The following is a 7,760-nucleotide window of genomic DNA, read 5'->3' on the forward strand; positions in this document are numbered from 1 at the left end:
TATATATATATATATATATATATATATATATATATATATTAATTACGTGAGTTGAAATTAACAAGGTAAAAAAACAATAATATTTTAGCTTGATATAAAAGAAGACAATAACAATGGTTTAAAATATTAAGCTAGGGTGAATGAAGCATTCTTAGTGGTAGTTTAAGCCCTGTTTACTTGAGTGGATTTGGAAGAGAATAATCGAGAAGATTTGAAGGTAATTTTTTTTTTTGTTTATTTGAATAGATTTGGAGGTAAGTTAGAGTAGATTTGGAAGTAAAATTTGTGAGAATTAGTATAGAATTTTATTTATTTGACAGATTAAAAAAATTTATTTTCAAATTCACTCTCAATTACCTCCAAATTTATTCAAATAAACAACAACAAAATTTATAATCAAATCTTCTCAAATCCTCTCAATAACAATGATCACAAGAGTACAATCAGAAGTATTTTCATCGTCAAGATCAAAGAAACATTTTTCATTCTTAGTCATAACTTTCTTAATACTCTACCATCATATAAATCTCAAGTAAACAATTCTTCTCTTACAATGAGTGGTACTATTTAGTAAAGTAGACATGTGAGAGAAAATATAGACATTACGAGCATTAGTACCTCTGTCCGTGATACCCAACTACATTTCAAATAATCTATTGGAAAACACACATCGACTAGATATAAAACCAAATTATAATATTTGAGTAGGTGCAAATTTCTTCTTACAAGTAGATTTTGTGAGGTTGAGTTAGACTTAAAACCCACTTCTTAACATTGAGTTAGATAAACTGTTACAACAGTATACTAAACCTTTATACTAAACCTTTGTGATTACGCCAATTATTCTCCACTCTTCAAGAAGAATTCTGTTAGATGAAGTTTGAGAAGAGGATGACCAGGGAAAAATATTTTTAGTTTTTATTTAGGTAAACATTTTTTTCCTTACATACATATAGTATATTATTATATACGGATTTTATCCTTATTCAAACTTTTGTGTTTTAACATACTAAATTCTCATACGAACCTTATATACAGAAAATGAACACAAGAAAATGCATATGTAAATATCGATAATCAACCACATTTCTTTATAGTGGTTTCTATTTATTTATAAATTTTACCAACAAACATTTTAATTAGCGAATTTTTAAAAGTCAATAAGCTGTTAATTTTTATGTACCAATAGATTAAAGATGAATTCTACCAGTCCATAAATATATGTTTTTTCTTATAATGTATGAAAATAAATTCTGTAAGAAGAATTTAGAAAAAGTATTTCTTGTTGACAAGTTGAAGAACATAAACATCTTTAAAATATTGTTTAAATTGAAAAATTACATAGCCTCATGTTTTCCTATTATAGCTTGTAGTGTGAAAGGATGGCCAACCGGTCGGGCGGGAGACACGAGAGCCGACCGGTTTGGGGCTAGGGAGGTTCGGGTGTAGGATTGAGCAGCGAAAGAACATTGAAGGCAACATTAAAAAGTAATTAATACCATTAATTGTCGAATATTATATAAAAGGAAACAGGTGATACGATATTTACAAGAAGTTAATAATAATTGCTAGGCCTGATTCCTATAAATACAGACTTAACAACCAGGTAACTAACTTTTGGTCTAATCATATTCACTTTGATCTTATTGTGACTTTGCCGTCGGAGTGTTTCCATACAGGTCACCATTGTTTGGTTTTTCAGTGGAAACCTTTGGTGTGCATATTGGAAGGTCGAGAGATCGGAGGAAGTTTGGAGAGTTCAGTCTCGAATCTCATGATTGAAACATAGCATATTTTAGGATTGGATATGTGTATCAAACACAGTTCAGAATTCCACTCTCTTGTAAATAAGACTTGATACTCATAATTAATCCCTCATAAAAAGAAACCAATATCAGCTATGCAAATAACTTTGGATTTTAGATTAAAACCTCAAGTAACAAAGACATATAATGGAAATGACAATTTAAGTATAGAGGGTTTTACTTCATAGAGTTGAGAGATAAAGGTTTAGCTCACCCACAATAAACACTTGACAACTTGTAAATTGTAGAAAGTTGTAGAGCTCTTATGTCTTCGTCAAATTTCACTTGAATATTTTATATAGGTTCTCCAAGTAATTGTTTTTTCAATCTTGCTTCTTTTGGATTCTTTGTAACTTGTTATTTTATGGATGGTTTTCCTTGACTTGTGCTAATTGGAAGTTTTTATGGAAAGTTTTGATACTTGGTAATTCTGTCTTTTAATTTCTTTGTAAGAAACAATCTAAGAACATGTGATAAAAGCATGATGCAATATGATTGAATCCGAATATGTTTCTTTACTTTCCTATGATGTTTTCTAGTATATGATATTGTATTTTTACCGATCTTCAATTCGTTTTATCTATAAGAAAACGATTATGTCTTTAATTACATATACGATTTAATATGTACACTAGTAGTGACCACTTAATCTTCAACTTGCATAATAGGAATTAACCCATATGAGTTTCAATATAGAACTATTTTTTTTTCTTGAAAATGTGAAATCACTTATTTGTACTTCCAAAATTGGAAATCGAATTTTGTGATGATAATTCATTTAATTTAAATCTAATTAGTTTTTTTTTTTATTTTGACAAAGAATTTTTTATATCTTAACTCTTTCATTTTCATTTCAATTTCATGTCATAATCAAAATGACAAAAAAGTGACAAAGATAAAAGAGTAAAACGACTTTTTATAACACGCTACAAAAATATCATATTTTATCAGAGGTTTATTTCCGGCGATTTTGGAAACCTTTTAGGAGTTTTCTTAAAATCGTGGTTAAACTATAATTTTCTTTTTTCTTCTTCTCCACTCCAGAATGGGGAAAACTTAATCCACTGCTCATGCCTCTGTTCCCGTGCTCTCTTCAAAACCCTAGGAGCTTCATTATATCATTACTTTCAAATCCCTAATATTTTGGCCTTCATCTCCTTCAAATCCCTCAGTCATCCTCTGAAAATGCAGAAAAGAGTTCGAAAACCTCGTCAGCATGAGAAAGGTCAAATGTGAACCCTAGTCTTCTCCTTCTCCATTTTTTTTTTTTGTGTTTTTCTCTTTTCTTCTTTAGGACCAAAACCCTTTTTCTGATCTAGTTCTTCTTCTTCAATATCATTTTCTTTTTCTCGGACCAAACCCTAGAAACAAGAGTATGGAGGTAGAGAGGCAGTCAAGTGCAATTTTAATGAAATTAGGGTAACGCAAGGGAGTAAAAGTGAGATATGGTGTTCACGTTCACGCCATTTTTCTTGGTGCTTACGTTCACGCATTTTCTCTCACTGAATGTGCAGGGATTCCGTTACGAAGACATTGTTTCGTTGATAATTTATTGCCATTGGGTTTGAAGACGCTAGCGAGGGTGAATCGATTGCAGAGATGACGGTGGCGCTCGTGGACAAGGTTATCGGTGTCTGCATGATGGAAAAGAAGGTGAAATGTTACTCTAAGGCTCTCTCTGTTATTAAACTTAATAAATCAATCTTGTTTCTTCGTTTAGTATTTCTTCTTTTGTTTTGCATTTTGATGATTTGGTACTACGACGACATTTTGGATTTATAAGCGAGTTTGAACTTCGAATAATGCACGCGATTCCTTGCCTTTGTTTTTCTGTCCTCATTGTTGAATTGGATTTTGCAAGTCTTCTCCTCGCCTATGGAACAAATTTTTGATAGGCTACAAGCGTTTGGTGAATTCGAGGTAGGTGAACGAGTTTGCGTTTGGTGTTCTGGATTTTTGTGTTGAGAAACAAGTAGGCTTCGTATTACGCCAAGAAAGGGTGAATTGGTGAGTTTTCAAAATCAGAGTCTTTTAAAAATCTTTGAAACAAAGTTGAAAACTTTACAAGTCTTTCTTGAAACGCAAGTAATGAAATAAGTGTGCAGCGAAATATCGTAGTTGACTAAGCAGATAATACAGTCGACTAGAAATAAAAGAGCAGGGATAGAGAAAATCAAACACTGGTTTTTATACTGGTTTGACCAACAATGCCTACATCCAGTGTCCTTCCAATCCAGGAAGCAAATGCACTATAATGGTTAAGGTTTTTACAACAAGAAATTTATAGAAGACCTCCACGTCAAAAATATAAATCTCCTCTTTAACCCTCTAACCAAAATATAGATGGAATGACACAGCAAGACTTGCAGCAAGAATCCCCTCTTCTGCAATCTGCAACACCACTTTGAACAATCCTCAAAGTAAACCAGACTCCACGAGTCTATCCCTTGTAATCAGTACATAACAACACCACTGATGCCAAAACTAATCCTTGTCAAACTAGAAACACCTTCAATGTGCAGATTATGATCAAGCAATGAGTGCGCAAAAATTCTCTCTCTGAATCTCTTTCAAGAACGATCACTAGGGTCTTCTTGGAGGATTCTTGGAGCTTTCAATCACAGAGAAATCTATCTGAAACAAAATGTGAAATTGTTAGATTATCAAAAGTCTCAGAATAACTTCATGTTCTGTCAATTTATAGAATTCTGTTTTTCAGAGTTTCTCTTAGTCAAATAAGTACTAATTCAGTCGACTAAGTTCGACAGTTATAACAGTTTAGTCAAACTAGTAGCAATTAGTCAAATAAATTAAAAACTCATTTAATACCGTTGACCCATTATTCAATGCTTAACTATCTTTTGAAAATATAGTCGTTATTATATAAGAGCATAACAAAATTTCAAATCAAACAGCAGATACAGTCGAATATGTGGCGCACATAGTCGACTTCGACATGTAAGAAAATTTTGAAATTCTTTCCTTCCTAAAATCTCACAAAGTACTGATTCTCAAAATCTATATATAGATTTTAGTATAGTCGATTCAATTAATAGTGGAGTCGACTTTACTGCAGCTTTGTCACACAGTTATAAGTTCACAAAAGTGTTTGTGGTTTTCATGTATTAAAACATGTGCAATGCATCCAGAAATAATGTAACAAGTACAAACTCAATAAGTATGCATTCACATAGCCATATAACACATAAACATGTTCAACAGATATATCAAACATTCAATATAAGAACATGTATCACAACAACAACATATGTGTTATTAAGCAATGTGTTGTCATAATCAAAAACTATATTGATATAGATATTGTGTTATCAACAATGTCAACATTTTGTATGTTGGCTTATTGTTGAACAAACTAGGAATAAGAGAGTTTGGATTGTTCGATTTCTTTTTTAATGCTAATGTAAACGTATGAGTAAATAATACGAAACGATTATATCGTAATAGTTTATTTTCCTTTCACAACTTTACATTTTCAACATATAATAAATTCAATGCCAACTAAGGAGAGCCTGAGACAAATCGTGAAACCTTTATATTTATTGTCTTAATGATTCTTTAATTAAAAGAATAATTTAACGTTTTTATCAGTTTTTCATTATTTGCATATTCTACCAATACTTGCGGATACTACTGCAAGTTCCCCTTCCCTTTACTATTTTTTCCCTTTTCAATTTTGATTGATGATAAGTTTTTGAAGTTGAGAAATATTGACAGAGCTATGAAGATTATCCACTGGTGGGGTACAATCAAAACTCTATGAAAAGACTAACATATAAGAAAGTTGGGATGGGAGTCTTTTAGAAGGAGGAAACAGCAGAGAAACCATTGTAGCAGATTACAAGGAGATATCAAGTTCAAGAAAAGGACTATATTCTGGTTTAGCCGACGTTGATTCTCACACATGCCCTACTGATGATGCCAAATCGCTGACTGGCTCTTGCGCAAATCAAATTACTGTTTTGCAAATATCACCTGCAAATGAAAAATAAGTAAAATATTATAAATCTTTTGGTTGTATTATATGGCCTTTATTAATACTGTCATTGAATGCTGAGATGTCTTAATTTTTGAGTTAATGATACGAGTTAGGTATGTTTGGACGAATGATATATGTTGTATGGTTAATCTAAATACAGCACATTGATTGATGTTTTGAATTGAGTTAGAGAGTTGGTTGATGTTGATAGAATTTTAAGTATGACCAATATACATTATTGTTGCTATATGGATGATTAATGAGGGCACGACTGTTTTGATATCATTTTGATTGAATTGATTGCCATATGGAATAACTTTCGTTCTCAAGTTTTCTAGTCATGTTTGGTGAACTCTTGAGAAATAATAGACTTAGGATGTGATATTTTAAACAAACTTTAGCTTTGACTCCAGTTTAAAGATATGTTGTCTCACATATACATATCTCATCTTGCAGGATTTATGTTTCATAATAAAAGTAAAATGATGCACTCAATTTTTCTCATTCTAGTAAGAAACACGATGAGGGGGCATATCGTCATGGGGATGGAATCTAAGTGTGCATCATTCAACCTCATGCTTTGTTTCCAAGAGCATGGATAGTTTATGATGGTATAGTCATTTATATTTATATAATTGGTTGACGCATATTTAGAAATGTATTTGTAATGTTATACAGTCATCTGTTTATAGTGAAGGTGAATGTTCATAAATCTATCAGAATTACTTAATATTAATATTTTGTGTGAATGAGTATTGGATGTAGGGTGCATATATTTCTTGTAATTTTGAGTACACAGTTGGTGAGAATGTCTACTAATTTCAAGGAGAGGCGTATAGTCTTCTAGTTGTGGCTCATTGTTTGGCTCTAACATAAAAGTATGAGTAAAAGTCAAATTGTGTTTATATTGTACTGTAATAATAAGATTTCGGTGCAGAGCCTTGTCTGGACTACGTAACAGAAATTGATATTCATAGTCCATGGAGTTCACGTAAATAAATATTATAAGAAATAAATTAAATAGTAAACAAGAGGTAAAAATATTATAATTTACGTCTTTATTGTTGTATACTTTATTGTGTTTTGTTTTCTTCATCCTGCAATACACTATCCAACTTCTCTGTTAGATTGTTGTTACAGGTAAAACATTTTTCATTTTATCAGATTCCTATATATTTTAAGTTGACTCATTTATTGTTAACTTAATGAAGTTACTGGTTTCTTTTACATGCCATCTCTGAAGTGGGATATTCGAAGAATGACATATAATGTTACTAGGAAGATTATCACGTCTGCCCCTAACTGAATAATGTTGTTTTATAAGATCGGTAACAATTGTTAGTATTTTAGTTTTCCTTCTGGAAAAACTGGTCCCTAATGTGGTTGGAGTAATTTTCTCCACAATCTAGTAAATTTAGTTTTCCACAGCTAGCTGAACCTATATATTATATTAGGAACATTTTTATTTATTTCCATATCATATCTTTGTCATTAGTGAATATGAAATCTCCTTTATTTATTTTATTGATTCCTGTTTGTTTATATAAATAAAGCACCTCTGGTTTCTAAACAGCACACTCTTTCAACTTAATGTTCATCTTTTTCATAGAGTTTAACATGATATATCTAAACCCTCTTTTAAAACTGTGCCGGGTAGATGTTGGGAACTAAAGAAATCAGTGGCCCAAACTTAAGGCCCAATAACGAGACTTAAGTCTCTCTTTTACGAAAGCTTCTTCACAATCAGAAAACGAGTGAGAACGTCGAGAGCTTCAAAGCTCATGTGCTCTGCAAGGATGGTGCGTGACGAAGCCACTAGAATATCCGGTCCGATCAGTTCGACGGTGATGAAGGGTGTTCCGGCGAGGTGGTTATCGGTGGTGGATCAAAAAGAGATCGGAAGAAAAGAAGATACACGGTAAAGGTATGTAATCTATATTTGAGAGAAAAGTAATTGT

General features: G+C 31.8%; 1 long non-coding RNA gene across 2 annotated transcripts; it reads left to right on the top strand.

The window, feature by feature from the left end:
• The first annotated feature begins 2,870 nt into the window (after positions 1 to 2,870).
• LOC111240753 lies at positions 2,871 to 6,550 on the top strand. Of its 2 annotated transcripts, XR_002666300.1 has the most exons (4): positions 2,871 to 3,030; positions 3,320 to 3,458; positions 5,541 to 5,815; positions 6,259 to 6,550. It is a non-coding gene; the product is annotated as an uncharacterized LOC111240753 (long non-coding RNA). The 2 variants fall into 2 exon arrangements; XR_002666299.1 differs by lacking the exon at positions 6,259 to 6,550 and having other exon boundaries at positions 5,541 to 6,103.
• The last annotated feature ends 1,210 nt before the right edge of the window (positions 6,551 to 7,760 follow it).

The sequence above is a fragment of the Vigna radiata genome, unplaced genomic scaffold (assembly GCF_000741045.1).
Source record: "Vigna radiata var. radiata cultivar VC1973A unplaced genomic scaffold, Vradiata_ver6 scaffold_299, whole genome shotgun sequence".
In the NCBI taxonomy this organism is placed as follows: Eukaryota; Viridiplantae; Streptophyta; class Magnoliopsida; order Fabales; family Fabaceae; genus Vigna; species Vigna radiata.